This window comes from Triticum dicoccoides, chromosome 3B (assembly GCF_002162155.2).
Source record: "Triticum dicoccoides isolate Atlit2015 ecotype Zavitan chromosome 3B, WEW_v2.0, whole genome shotgun sequence".
NCBI classification, from domain to species: Eukaryota; Viridiplantae; Streptophyta; class Magnoliopsida; order Poales; family Poaceae; genus Triticum; species Triticum dicoccoides.
Window position 1 is genome coordinate 3554799 of NC_041385.1, and position 16028 is coordinate 3570826.

At 47.2% G+C, this 16028-nt stretch overlaps 2 pseudogenes; one reads left to right on the forward strand and one right to left on the reverse strand.

Moving 5' to 3' along the window:
- The window catches only part of LOC119274170, an 11688-nt pseudogene extending 4119 nt beyond the window's left edge, over positions 1-7569 (reverse strand).
- Positions 7570-8937: 1368 nt separating this feature from the next.
- Positions 8938-10911, forward strand: LOC119280394 (annotated as a pseudogene).
- Positions 10912-16028: the final 5117 nt, after the last annotated feature.

A 16028-nucleotide genomic window follows, 5' to 3' on the forward strand; every position in this document is an offset into this window, starting at 1 on the left:
AGATAGGGAGCTGCTCATTACCACAAACACGGACTAGATCGGCCAAGAAGTCTGGTTTGAGTTCTGGTTGCGCGGCGTCGTAAACCGCCACCAAAGCCCAATCAAACCCATCTGCCTTAGTTCGGGTTGCTACACGGGCATTGTTACATCCTCGAAGGGTCGAAAACTATTGCAGCCATTCCGACAATGTTCGTTCAATGGGAGGACATTGTTACCATCGACTATAGAGTGTATGTGTGTATGCATACGCGACTACGTATCTATTATGTTAAAGAAACTAGTGAAGTCACTTTGTTTAGTAAAAAAATGTAGCAAAGTTTCTATGTGCTGCTCAAGGTATTGTTATGATTCCCAGAAACCACTTTCTTTGAAGCAAATTTGGGTTCACATCCATCACAGTTTTGGAGGGCCATTTTGGATGGTCGTGGCATCATGGTGCAAGGTATAGTCCGGAGAATTGGCAATGGAGAAACCACAAATATCTGGGACACCAACTGGATCCCCGGTTTGAATTTGATGAGGCCGATCATGTCTTTGCTACAAGATCCACCAACCAAAGTTTCAGAATTAAATGTACAAGCATCAGCGACATGGAACAAGCCCCTGATCCAAGCTACCTTTATTCCGCTTGATGCCGAGGCAATACTAAAAATCCCGCTATGTACAAGACAGAGCGAAGACTTCTGGGCTTGGAGTGAGGAGAGGAGAGGAAACTTTACGGCCAGGTCCGTGTACAGGATGATACAATGCACAAAGCTCAGCCGTGGGGCATGACTGTACGGGCGGGGCGGGTCATCACATGATGACAAAGACAACCAAGGTTGTACAAAGCTTTGGGGCATCAACGTCCCATCAAAACTGAAGAACTTCTTATGGAGGTTAGCCAGCACTCAATTCCCACGCATCTCTTCTTAACCACCGCAACATGTCCACTTCGAGTTCATGCTGCCTATGTGGAGCGGAAGACACTTGGAGGCATGCTCTTTTGAACTATTCAGTGTCAAGGAATACGTGGGCATTATCAACAGAGCCTATTGTTGATCGGCTAAGTTCAAATGTTGACGACAACGCCAAGACATGGCTCTTCTCTATGAACGAGTCACTATCGCAGGAGGAATTCACCAGGTTTGTGGATACTTTATGGGCTCTGTGGGGAGCAGGTCGCAAGGCTGTTATGAGCAGATTTACCACAGTCCGTTCGCCATACATGCTTTTGTACAATCATACCTGGGGGAACTTAATGCAACCCGAGCGTAGCCAGCCCAGCCGGCGAGCTGTCAATTTGCATCTTTGCATCTTTGCATCTTTACCAGAGGCCTTTGCATCTTTGCATCTTTGCTGTCAATTTACCAGAGGCCTTTGCATCTTTGTTGTCTGCTCTGCCAGCAGACGGCAAAGAGGCCTTTGTCGTAGCTTATTCAGCCGGGCATGTCGCCGTCTGCTGGCTGACGGCAAAAGCCTTTGCCATCCGCCAGGCATGCCTTTGCCGACTGCAAAGTGCCTGATTCCTGTAGTGGTGGAGTCGTTTGAGAGCGATCTACATGGACGGCCTTTTCTGCTGATCCATGGTGGTGCAATCCACTCCCAGCCTGAACACGCGGTAGCCATCTCCTTCATGTATCCCGCTTGATCTGGGATGCCCTTGTCCACTTCAATCTTAAACCCTTCCAGATGGTTTGCCATCAGTTCTTTGCAGTTGCGCCATGCCCAGATTGCCAATTGACCATCCACTCCAGGTCCATTGGCCACCCGTCCAGTGATGAGTTCTAGCAACACCACACCGAAACCGTAAACATCTACCTTCTCCGTCAGCTGGCTTGATTCGATACCATATTCTGCAAGTAATCGATTAATAAAAGTACACTTTAGAAGAATAGGCCAGTTAAATTCCAATGTGTGGATCAGCAAGGACAGGTCCATGATTGCCGCACTACTAGATTCTTCAAGTTATCAGTTACAAACAACTGACTAGGAAGTAAGAAGTGTATTTTTTGTACTCATGACGAGACAATCAAATATCTCTTCTTTCAATGCAAGTTTGCTCGCTATACATGATCGGTCATCCAAATAGCGTTAAATTTGTATCCACCGACAAGTGTTGCCAATATTTTTGGTCACTGGTTGGACGGTATTTCAAATAGATTTAAAACGCTAATAAGCATGAGAGTATATGCCTTACTATGTTGCTTTGGTTATATAGAAATGATCTGGTTCTTAGTGACAAAAATGCTTCTCCTATGCAGGTTGTTTTTCTTTGTACGTACTCACTTCGTATGTGATCTACGTTACAGTGAGCAGGGTACCAACCGTTGTTCAAGACAGTGTGTACGTGGTTGGAGCAGGTGGCTACGGAGGTCCTTACATAACATGGATGGAAGCGTAATAACCGAATCGGTCCACCATCCCTCTCGACATAGGCTTAGTGTCGGTCTATAGGACTCTACTATTGTCGATATGTCGGTTTTGTCTTCTTTTTGTCAGACTTTCGGTATTTGGCTGTGTGCATCTTAGTTATACAGAGGCCGAGTGTTACTGATGCTATTTTAAGATGATAAATGCATCCCTTATAAAAAAATTGGTTATGAACAATGCTAGTTAAGAAAGAAATATGTTGCATGCGTCGATCGCCAAACATACCTGGAGCTGCATAACCAAAGTTACCAGGAGGCAGGCCCATGATTGGCAACGGTTGGTCGAGCCCAGCCATGTTCATCTGCGCAACGCCAAAACTGACGATCATGGCCTTGAAATTCGGATCAAGCAAAATGTTGTTAGAGTTAATGTTATGGTGAAAAATTGGCTTATTACATCCGTGGTGCAAGTGGTGCAAGTGGCTATGCCAATGGCGATGGTCATTCTCTCCGGCCAGCTCAACAGCCGATCCTGCCCCTCCAGCCGGTGCAGCCAGCGGTCAAGGTTGTCATTCACCGCGCACTTGTATACGAGCATGATCGCTTCATCCCTCACGAGGCCCGAGCCCAGGGGGGTGCAACCTGTGCGCCTGCACAGGGCCCCCCGATTCCAGGGGCCCCAAATCTTATATGCAGCAGTACTACTCATCTATAGATGGGCCTCTTCAGTCTTTGTTCTGGGCCGTTGTTGCCTGCCTCTGGATTCTGGCGAACCATCGAGACATACTCCCTCCGTCCGAAAATACTTGTCATCAAAATGGACAAAAAGGGATGTATCTAGAAGTTCTAGATACATCCCTTTTTGTCCATTTTGATAACAAGTATTTCCGGACGGAGGGTCCTCATCCAACGATCAATCGTCCCCTAAAAGGAAATCCAGCGATCGATCGAGCGAAGAGACGAGGCGTCCGTGCTTCTTTTCATCTGGCGCTGGCGGCCATCAGGCGGCAGGTTAGGGATAATCCAGTCCTTGCTCACTAATTTCTGGACTCAGGTCGAGCGGTCCCGTTCCAAGGCTGCAGGTCCTGTTCAGGAGTAAGGAACAGGAGGGCGGGACCAGGAACGAAGGCAGGTCCGATCAAAAAAAAAAAGGAACGAAGGCAGGAACGGTGATCGGCAGCCGGCAATAAGTAAGAAGGACCTGATTCATCTGATGCCAAGGAAAGTTCAGGCCATCTACGGATCTCTGATTTTTTAAACGTCGTCGCTTCAATAAACCGGTGATTCCGTGAACCCTTGACTTTGAGTTTCGATTCCCGCCCGCTATTTAGTTCTGCTATAATCTTGTAGTTAATTTTTATTCTTTTTTGTCTATCATTAGGTATCTAGTATTTCAAGATCCAAGTCATGTCTTCGTTTAGAAAACATGAACCTGGTTACCAGAAGTGTTCGAAGAAACAAAAGAAAGAGTATTTAACTCTCAGAAGAAGATATGCATAAGTTCATATACTCCCTTGAATCCAAATTAGTTTGGATCGGAGTAAGTAGTATTTTTTTGTGAGATAAGGCCCATTTTAGAATTTCGCACGGGGCCTCCGATTTTGTCGGCTCGGCCCTGACGATGACATCTAGGACACTGATGATGTTTTTGTGGCAGATGCTGGCTAACAGCATCATCTCGGACTTGCAGCAGTTCCTGACATTTTCATCCACCTGTAGTGTTGGGTTCATGTTCCTGAACTTCTTGACGACTAGAGTAGTTGGGAGACCGATGCCAGCAATGCCCTGAGCATGGACTACATACAGTTTGTCATTCCGTATCCTTCTGCTAGACCACATGTTTCTCGCATTATTTTCGGTAAGGTTATCGACTATGACTTGTGCATTGTACTCAGTAGGCAGCGTTGCTGCAGGACAGTTCCTCTTCCAAAACCACATGCTCATTCTCAATAGTACTCCTTCTCAATGGTCGACTGTCGCAACCTGCAAATGCACATTATTTGTTACTCCTTTCGATCCATATTAATTGACGTTGCTCTAGTACAACTTAGAGTAGTGAGGGAGTACTGATATTCAGTAGTACCCCTTATTTCTCCAAAGATGTATGTACATATAATAACTATTGAGAGATAAAGAGAGATGTATGCTTATTCGCAAGAAAAAAAGAGAGAGATGTATCCTCATAATTAGTTTGAGCTAAATGTTGACAGCAACTCTATAGCAGGAAGAAGGGGTGGGCCACAGCAAGTGCCTGGATGTTCACGTTGTAATAATAGTTAGCGTCAAAGAGGATTTGCATTTTGCTTATTCCAAGTTTTACCGATGTGTTTCGGGCGCTGGAGTTTGCTTTCTCTTGCTGCTGGACCTTTCTTTTCTGATGGGTCAGCAATAAGACTATAAGAGATGGGTCACCAGTACAGTTGCACAGATGTATTGCAAAATATATGTTTTCCTGTCTACTTTCTTTCATACACATTATACATCTTTTTATACATCTAAGATATTTCTGCTATACGTTTAACATTTTTAAATACATGATTTAACATTTTTTAAATACATTTTCTGAACATTTTTTTAAAAATGTTTTTTCCAAATACACATTGAAATATTATTTTTTATATTGGAGATAATTTTTTATAACGTGTGAACATTTTTATAAACGTAACACACATTTTTTGAACAGTACAGAACATTCTTTTCAGTTACACGAACATTTTTTTACATTGTATATTTAAATTGTCACATACACATTTTAAGAACGCATGAATATTTGTTAAATGTTCATACATTTTTATTTTCTAAACATAGAGCAGACATTTTTTACACTGCATTTACATTTTCTAAATGTGCTATGAACACTTTTATAAAAAGAATACTAAATTAATATTTTCATCGTATCATATTTTGTATTTTCCAAAGTATAAAGAAGAGTAAAAAAACATGTGTGATTTCAGCATGACCATACCACAAAGTAACTGGGCTAGCCCACCACCGATTAGCTGGAGGCGGCGCTTGCGTTGGTGTCGCTGCGGGCGGTGCCTAGCGGATCAACTAATTGACAAGCGCTCCTTCAGGAGCCTCGCAACGATCAGTTGCCGTGGGCTGAGAGCGCGCTCTTAACCGCTTCCACGTATCATGCCCTAGGCCCTCCCTCCAAATTTTAAAAAGTATATATTTTTTCGCACGCCCTTTCGGCTTTTTAGATGTTTTTTTTTCTTTTTTCCAACTTTTTGGTTTTCCACCGACCTTTCTTAGCTTTTCGACAAAAAAATTTCAAAAATAAAAAATGGCGTGAAAAACGTGTTTATTTTTGCTTGCTTAAAAGGCACGGTTTTGCTTCCATCAGAGGCATGATTTTGCTTTCGTGAGAGGCCCGGCCGTGCCTCACGAAAACAAAAAAAATGCATTTTCACTTTTTTTTTCTTTCGCGAGAGGCACGGTCGTGCCTCTTCACAACGGAAAAAAACGCGTTTCCTCTTTTTTTCGCGAGAGGCTTGGTTTTTCTTCCGTGAGAGGCACGTTTTTGTTTCCGCAAAAGGCACGGTTTTGCTTACGCGAAAGGCACAGCCGTGCCTCTTCGAAACAAAACAAACGCGTTTTTCTTCTTCTTTTTCTACGAAAGGCATGATTTTGCTTCCTCGAGAGGCACTGCTTCCGGAAAGGATAAAAGTGCTCCTAGTTCGGTTTTTGGTCCGTTTTTTCGGAAAAGAAACGTCAAAACCTATCAGTAGGGATCTAGTTTTGAAGATCTTGACGCGAGAATTCTAATGGTGAAAACAATTCGAGATTTGGATGCACGGTTAAAGAGATAAAATGTTTTGAATGAAGGGATCTATGAAAAAAACCGCAGGTTGCGACAAGTCGCCACTTGTCACAACCCCTGCTCAAGAATTATCCGATTAACCAGTTAACTTGTCGATTAATCCCTACTCGTAGGTTCACCGAGTAGCCTATAAACCGATAAATCGTCTGATTAATTGATTAAATGGCCGATTAACTTACCGATTAGCCGACTAATCCCCTATTCACCAACCAACCGAGCAGCTACCAGTTAACGATTTCCTCAACAATGGTCACAACCTAGGAGGTGGGAGTGATTTTTTGAAGGAGTACTCCTCAATTAGTGATTTCGGGTGCCCTAGTCGGTCTCGGCCTGACATGCTAGATAAAAGGTTTGGCCCACATCAAAAAGACCAAAATAGCTCTAAAAAGACAAAATATTCCCAAATGAGCCTATTTTTATAAGATTTAAAAGGTCAAAACAGCCCTAAAAAGGCCCGAATAGTACTAAAAAGCCCGTGATGGGTCAGCCTTAAGGCTTGACTTCAAGGATCAGCCTTAAATCATGCTGGACCGAAGGCCGGGCCGACCGTTTTATTCGCTTGCAGTGTCAGGCCTGTACCAGCCAAAAATTCTGTGCCAGTGGGCTGGCCTTATAAGCACGGTCCATATACCTAGGTTTGAACACGAGAGAAACTAATTGACCAATATCAGTCAGCGTCCATGTAGGCGCTGACTCACGGACCCACTATGTCAGCTTAGCTGTTAAGAGCACTTCTTTTTTGGCGGGCACGCTGATTGGTGGACGTAGCGATATAGATTTTACGAAAAAAAAAACTTTAGCATGGCCATTTTCATGTGGAATATCATGCATTCATCATTCATGCGTGCATGCGGCCCGAATCAATTCTTAAGAGTATTTCATATGCGGAAAGTTCATTTCATAAGATTTTCATACAAGTTATTGTGGTTTTGTGTGAAGAAATCTGAAGGAAAAAATACCATGGTTACATGTGGTAGGGTTTAAACTAAATTCAACTATATTTTTGACATTTTTCGGTTGACACAAAAGTATTCCATACCTCAAAACTGTGGACCAGGTCCAAATCAAAGATAATCTGAGTATTATGTAAACTCAAGCCGATGTAATTCCAAAGAGTTTCTGGAAATTGTGAAATTCCTAAAGTTCTAGAATTTCAAAGATTATGCAAATTGACGTGTTTCCAACTTTAAAAAAAAAAGAACTTCACGTACTAACCACTCAAGAAATTAATGCAAATTTTACGCTGAACTGAAGTGATTACCAGCCGTGAAAATAGAAAGGAAAACGGTGGGCGTACCTCGGCTGGGATCAGATATGCCTCGGTTCTTCCGCTTGTGAGGGTACCTACTACTCCGGTAGTTAGTCAGGGTAGATGTTGTATTGTTACCGTGCCATTCGCGCGTATATATAGCTGACTGTCAAAATCTTGATGCAAGTTCTGTAACAATACCTGATGCACACACAAAAAAAAAATACAGTAATAATGTCCTTTTTGTCCCACCCCTTCGTCGACATCCTTGCAAGACGGTGGCAGAAAATTGTCCCTTTTCGTGTGGCAGAAAATTGTCCCTTTGCCCGGCCGTGCTTCTAGTGTGAGGGTGCACCCTCACCCTAGGACAGGCGAGGCGGGGGCTGGCGAGGCCGGAGCAGGCAAGGCCGGGGCGGAGGAGGAGCGCGCATGGCCGGGCAGAGGTGGAGCGGCGCGGAGCGGCCGGAGGTGAGGCACGCCGACGCGGGCGGCTTTCGGATCTGGCCGGTCTTCACGTGCGGCGGCAGTTCTTGCCGTGGCCAGACGCGGCGTCTTCGCGCGGTCCGCGGAGCTCTAGGCGAGCGCACCCGCATCGCCTCCTCAGTCACCGGCTACGAGGCCGCGTCCCTCACCATCCCACAGGGTTCGCCGTCCGTGCGCTGCGTTGGGCCGGCGTCCTGCTGCTGCTCCTAGGCCCCGGCGCGGAGCCTGCAGCTGACCGGGGCCGAGCTCGAGGGTGTCTGGCGCGCGGGAGAGCCGGCACGAGGTGGAGTCCGGCATGGCCGCGGTGGCCGCAGACGACGGGCGGTGCTCGGAGGTGGGCACTGCATGTGGGCGGGCACGCGGTGGACGCGGCCATGGCAGCGGTGCTGTGCCTGGGCATGGTGCACCCGATGTTGAGCGGCCTCGGTCTGGCCGGCGTCCTACCGCTCGCCACGCGTCCGGTGGATGAGACATGGGTGGGAGCATGGCTGGAGCACTCTCCCCCCAGTGTTAAAATATCCGCCGGTAGCCCCCCAGGCGGAGAGAAAAATGCCTCCTGGGAGGCTCAACGGCTGGAGATGCCCTTACTAGTCTAAGTTACTCCCCACTATGACCAGCCTTACTCCCTCTATCTCGGTTTACAGGGCGTGCGCGTACCTCTAGGTCGTCAATTTGACCAAGCTAATACAAGTTATATATTACAAAAAATATATCAATATAAACTTTAGATGTTCTATTTTCAAAAGGTATTATATGATTTATATTAAGGTGATAAAATTGGTAACCTAGGTATACGTGTAGACTTGTAAACTGAGACGGAGGGAGTAGCAAAATAAAATTTTATAGGTGCTCTTCTAGTACAGGGGGTATTCAGTCAAAGTGCAACTCCTCTCTCCACGGATTCCAACCAAGCTAGGCACTAGGCTGCGCACCTGAAAAGGCTACGCAGCTCGTCGTCCAGTCCCATCGACCGCTGCAACACAGCGTGCCGCCCATCCTCCTCCTTTACTGCGCTGCGCACGACCGCATTGCCAAGGCTCCTTCTTCCCCAGCTTCGCCAACAGCGCCTTCTTCCCCGCGTTCAGATCGCCGCCGACGCTCGTCCGGCCGGCCGGCCGCCGGAGTCTGCCCCAAGGTAAATCCTCTTTGTTCTTCCCCGCTTTCAAATCCATTCCTTTCTCTCCTCTTAATCCGATTTATTTAACAGATCTCTTGCGCCCAGTCTGCTATTATTATCTTTTCTTTTATCACAATCGTCATGCGTTGTAAGTACTAGTAGTAATGTCTGCTTGTCCCTATCTTTTCCGCGAGAGGAGCAGCCAGCATGCCGGACACCATGCTGGAGGACCTGCCCGAGTGGCTCGTCGTCGACGAGATCCTGGTCCGGCTGCCGCCCAAGGACGTGCTCCGCTGCCGCGCCGTCCGCAAGTCGTGGTGCGGCGCCACTTCCACCGACAAGTTCATCCTGGACAACCACCGCCTCCAGCCTTCGCTCCCCATCATCGAACACGACGAGGGCATCTCCTGCCTCGCCGCCACCGGAGCTCAGAAGATACTACGGCCCGTCGTCCGGTACAGTCCCGATCCAGTTTCCAACATCGCTTTCTGGGATGGCCTCCTCATCCTGTCGCGGCAGTCCAGCTTCTACATCTGCAACCCGGCCACCCGCAAGTGCGCTCCCCTGCCGCGTCCACCGCTGCGGCCAGGATTCAGGGCCCCCAACGTCGTCGCCTTCTACCAGCACGACGCATCCCCCCGAGAGTACCGGGTGCTTTGGGTTTTCTCGGCACACATGGCGAGGCGCACCAGGTACGAGCCGCCTCGTTACTTCGTCCTCCCGGTGGGATCGGACCAGCCAAAGATGCATCCAATGGCCGACAGTTTTACAGAGTTATCCCGCTTCCTGTGACCTCCCACCAGTCCACCATCGTGGTGCCCTGCACTGGGAACTGAGCCTCGGCATAACGGTGTTGGACACCGTAACCGAGACATTCCGGCACATGAACTACCCAGCACAGCTGCACGGCGGCGTTTTTTCACTGTTCGATCTTGGTGGCGACCTTGCTTTGCGCCACACGTCCGGTGACTGCCTCACTCAGAACATTTGGGTGCTGCAGGACTATGACGCCGAGACGTGGGCATTTCGATACCGGATTGACCTGCGAGCGATGGAGGTGTCGCCGCCGCTTCCGCTTGATTTCGCGGACGCTTATTTCGCCCCTATGATGGCTGTGATCAACGAGCGTGAGCTGTTGATCCAGCATGGTGGTGACCGCCTGTTGCATTGTGACATCGAGAGTCTGTTTTTAGGAAATGTGGAAAGCCAAGACCATGAAAGCAGCTTGAATCGGTTTGCAAACAGTTTGTCACTCACTATGCATCGCCTCCAAGAGAGCATGATTTCGCTTCCGTTGTTTGAGATGCAAGAAGAAGATGCCATGAACAAGGAGCCTCCGTTCATCATAGTTCTGTAAGATGCGGCGCTCCATCTTACTGCTTTGGACTCCTGGTTTGATTGATGTTGTGCCCCTGGACTATCCTATCCCATATGAGCCATGTCTTTTGTTCTTTGTTACCATTTCGCACTACTAATAGTAGAGCTGAACAATTTGGACGGAGGAAGTAGGGCCTGTGCTATCAACATTTGGTACTTGTTATTATTCTATCTTGAACATCATGTTTATGTTGTGAACAATGGAGCTTCTATGCTTTAGAATTATTCTTCTATTATCCCCTGTTTATGTTAACTGTGATTTGGTGCTCAGCGTAGTTTTGTGTCTGATTGTTCACTACAATGGCAAGTAATTAGGTCACTACCACTGTCTTGTGTCTGATTGCTACTTCAATACAGCTATTGTTGAAAAGGTTAGCCAGAACTTTGTTGCACTGGCTTTCAGCATTTCGGATAAAAGAGCTTGGCTGCTATTTTTATGTCCAGGATTTGGTATTTTTTGTAGAAATACTCCCTCCGTCCCGAAAAACATGTCGCAACGGTATTTTTGTGAAAAAGTCCTTCAGGTTTATCCGACCGAACCCGCGGTCCAATCGTCTCCGCCAGCTCGCTCAGTTCCACTAGCTCCCCCGCAACGCCGGCGACCTCGCGTAGCTCAAGCACACCGCCCCGCCGCGCAGCTCCACCGCAACCCCGCGCGGATCCACCTCTATCCCGTGCAACTCCACCGCTCCCCCGCGCAGCTCCCCCGCTCCCCTTTCCCGCATCCCTAAATTTCCAAGCTTTCCCCATCCCCTTCCGGAAAATCGGCGCTTGCTGCCCGTCGATTCTCCACTACCACCACCAATCCCGGCCACCGTCGAGAGGGGAGAGCAGGAAGAGGAAAAGGTCACTGGCGCCGGCAAGATAGGGCAGAGCAGGAGGAGAAAAAGGGACCAGATGAGTGGCAGCGGGTGGTGGCGCTGCACGGCACGGTCAATGGAGAGGCGTCTGCGGCGGAGCTCGTCGGCGTTGCGTATGCCAGGGTGTAGAAGCCGACCAACGTTCCGCCGCCTCGTCTCCTGGAGCGGGCGGCCACAACTACAAGGGCGCCTCCGCATCCGCCGTGCTGGCCTGCCTAGCTGGCGGCAACAGCTGGCACCAGGACGACGATGGCGGTGAAATTGAGGAATTGCAGGAGGTCAGCCGTCCACATCCCTCCTCTGTTGGTGAAGCATCATGGAGTAATCCTGTTAATTTATCTGCTGCTGTTTGTGGTCCAACTCCTGTTAATTTTACTTCAGAAAGAATTCCAATCCATCTGCTGCTATTTGTTGTGTGTATATACTGTTAATTGATCTCTAGATTGTGGAGCTGTAAGGAATATCGTGGACTAATCCTGTTAATTGATCATGTGTGATTGTCTCCGTGAGTAGTCCTGTTAATTGTCCCTGTGTACTGTCTAATTGTTCATGCAACATCATGGATTTTTATGACCTGAACTTATCATGTTGAATAAAATTAATGGAGAAGGGTCTCATTCTTCTTCAGACATTGTTTGTTTCTTTCTGCTTGAATGCATGGTGTACAGTACAAGTTCATGAACAAGGGACCTTTTTTTTGCAATTGCAAACTCTGAATGCTCAAGTCTGGAAGTGTTTACAAATTCAGAGAGTTCACATGACTACTGGTCAAATAATTCAGTGTAAACCTAGTTTGAAACTAGTAGAGCTCTTGGTGATATACAAATTCAGTGTAAATAGAAATCTGCGACATGACTACTGATCATGTATGCAAGATGTTGCTACTGGATGAGCACAATAACTACTCAGTAGATTTTGATTAAAAGTTTGACACCTGATCATGTATGCAAGATGTTTCTACTGGATGCATGGATGCATGACTGGGACATGACTACTCGGTAGATTATGTACTCCAAGTAGACAAGATCATCTAAGTTAGACCAAATTGTGAGATTCAAATAAATTCAAATTAATCCAAAGGCCTTGACTAAATTATTCAGATTAATTTAAATAATTCAAATAAATCTAAATAAATCCAAATAATTCCAAATAAATTAAAAAATCAAATAAATATATTCTTTGGATTGATGATCAAAGTTCAAAGAATTAGCCTGAATGCACATTGATGATCCCAGAGAATGAGCCGTTCAAATCAGCTAGGCTTTGAACTTTGATGATTTTTTTTAGTTCAAAGCACTTTGTGTACTCCACAAATTTCAGTAAACTTTCCTACACTGGACACTGTAAACTTTCAGTACACAAAATTCAGTTATCTTTTCAATAGGAAAATTTATGTAACAAATCTCAGAAGCTTGCATTTTCCTACTCTTGTTGGCAATAGTCATTATCAGTTTACTGTCCATTTTAGCCTAGCCTTCAGTTATCTTTTCGCCCATTTTTCTGTCCATTCAGTTATATTTTCAATAGGAAAATCTCTGTAACAAATTATAGTTTATTGTCATTATCAGTTTACTGTCCATTTTTGTTTTGATTTCAAAAAGTTGCCCATTAGTCACATTTTTGTCCATTGGCTATCATATTGTAGTAGTGAAAATGGGTGCAGTTCCTTGCCTCAAGTGGAGCATCGACATAACTTGACAGTATATTGGTGTTTCCTAATTTTAATCTTGTTTTCTAGTTCTAATTTCAAATACAGATCAGACTGTATTGTGCATATCTACATCTTGGAAAACATGTTCTAATTTAGTTTCTGAAATTTACAGTATTGGTCATCCTAACTGAAACATGTTATGATGTTCAGTTTGCTCATGTTTTAAAACGTCATAAAATCATTGTACCTGAAGAGCAGAGGCACTGGGCAAGTTTGATCTTTGATCTGATGTAAAAAAAAGTTTGATCTTTGATCTTGCTACAGATGCTGCTGATACAGGGGCGGAGCCAGGATTTGACGATAGGGGGGGGGGCGAAGAAGACATCGAACATATAATATATTTTTTTCCTGACAATGACCATACATAGAGGAAAACGAGATAACATTGCTGCTACAGAAGATACTGCTCCTACAGAAGATACTGCTCCTACAGATACTTCTGCTACAGATGATAGTCCTCTGTGTTGATCAATTGATCTGCGGCTGATACTCTGCTTAACTGATCTCTTGATCTGTAGGTGAGAAGTAGAGGATCTACTGCTGGGCGAGCAGTGAGGTGCTGGGCGTGGAGGAGGAGAAGCGCCTGGGCTTGGAGGAGGAGCGGTGCCTAGTCGTGGAGAGGAGGTGCTGGGCATGGAGGACTAGAACAGGCGGCCGGAGCTTAGGCGTGGGCGGGGGAAAGTCCAGGGACCGTCGATTTGGTGGGCGTCGGCGGGGATGGGCGGCGGAAATTACCGGTGACCATCGCTCAGGTGGGCAGCAGGGGAGCTCCGGCGACAGCTCGAGCAGGGGAGCAGCAGCACGAGCCTGGCGGAACAGGATAAGCAGGAGGATGAGCTTGAGGTCCAGGCGCGCTCGGGAGCTTGAGGAGGACGAGATCCACCGGATCTTGATGGCGGGAGCTTGAGGAGGACGAGATCCACCGGATCTTGGTGGCGCATGTCTTGTGCGGCAGCGGCGGAGGGGATCGCGGCGGGAGTGGATTACGGCAGCTTAGGTCCTGGGAGGCGGTGGCGCAGGTACTGGGCGGCGGAGGAGAAGGTACCGGGCGGCGGAGGAGCTGGCCCTGGGCGGCGCAGGCGGCGAATCGGTCGACGACGGCCTTGGCCCGATGCACGGGAGCTAGATCGGGCGGAGGAAGAAGGAAGGACTTGTTTGTAAAACATTCGAAGATACAAGGGGTTTTTGTGCAAAATTTACATTACACTATGCTTGCGACATGTTTTTCGGGATGGAGGGAGTAGGTTACAAGATGTGCTATCTTAACCATCATGCTGTGGTCTGTTGGAAGGCTGGTGATTGTCTATTTATGATGCCATTGGCTAGTGTTATTTTACTGTAATATATGCTTGTCTCTTTTGCTTTTATTGTCTGTGGGTTTATCCATTTACTGCTGGCGGTTGGCCGGCTCATACGCTGTTCTTTGTCTGTTCTACTCAAAATGAGGAGCTGGACATGACCTATCGTTGCCGCATCTAACCCAAGTGAGCTATGTCTTCTGTTCTTTCTTCTTCCTATTTCGTAGTAGAACTGAACAATTTCGATGGCGGAAGTAGCGCTTATGCTTCTTGGTATGCTATCTTGAACACCATGTTAATGTTATGAAGAATCAATGGAGCATATATGCTTCAGAACTGTTCTACTGTTTTCCCCTGCTTACTTTCAGTTTTGCATTTGCTTTTTTTTTTAGGGTAAGCATCTACTTTATTTAAGCAAAGTCCGAGACTCCGTCCGCGATTACACTTAGAATACAATTCGGAGGCGACGACCGCCAAACCATACACACTCCATCACCTACAGCTAGTCTAGCTAGAGTGTGAGCGGCCTTATTTGCTGATCTTCTTCTCCAAGTAACCTTGCAATCCTGCCAGCAACACATTAGCGACTTGATGTCCTCCACAATAGTGCCCACCATCGAAAGGTTTCTCCTCGCGTCGTTGATCATGCACACGGCCTCTTTGCTATCCATCTCAACATGTAGCCTCTGAAAGTGAAGTTCCCGCCCAACCTGCAAAGCTTTCCGACATGCCATAAGCTCAGCCACTTCAGGTTTTGTCACTTGAGGAAAGAGATGAGCGAGGGCACCACGAAAGGCTCCTGCGTGGTCGCGAAAGACAACCCCGCCACCTCCATCACCCGAGCTCCTGCCCACCGCTCCGTCCACGTTCGCCTTGGTCCACCCTTGCTCCGGCGGACACCACTTGTCCACAGGAGGCGCTGAGGATGCCGAAGCTTCTTTGGCACCGCATTACTCCACTTGTCCATGAAGCGGGAGACCGAGGCAGCAACCTCAATCGCATCTTGGATCCGGACGCCATCCCTCGTAGCATTCCTAGCCAGCCAAAGACCATAAGCTCCCTGAAAAAACATCTCTTTCTGCTCCTCCTGCGCCTCGCCTATCCAGGACCAAAGACACCGTCCCAGTGCATGGTTTGATTCAATCTCCACAGGCGGGACCAAAGCATGAATGCTCCTTTTCTTAGCTAGTTCTTGCCAGAAAACCTTCGAGTGCAGACAGCCCCAGAAGCGGTGGAGAAGCGGTGGACCAGTGTCTCTTCCCTCCCACAAGCTGCGCAGAAAACACCCGGCTTAATGCGCCGGCGATGCAACTCTGACCCAGTGTCCAGACCATTAGACGGGAGTCTCCATGCAGAATTTTAACTTTATTTGGGACATGGGTATTCCACAAAGCCAGCCAATTCCTGTGAGTGTGTACCGAGGACGAACCTTCTGGTCGGCCAGCTTTCGCACGCCGTAAACTCATAGCAAGGTGATAGGCAGAATGAACGTTGAACTCCCTAGATTTTGTAAAGTTCCAAGCTAGGAGATCATGAGCCCCATGCCCACACACCGGAATTTGCTTAATATCCTCAGCATCATCAGCAGAAAACATTGCATCAACAGTTCCATGATCCCAGCCATCACCACCTTCCGAGAGCAGGTCTGCCACCCTAGTGATTCCATCAGGAAGATTTGTCCTAGTGGCCGCATGGAACCCTTCCGAGGAATCCAGTTATCGTGGTGGGTTAAGATATCAGCCCCATCTCCAACACGCCA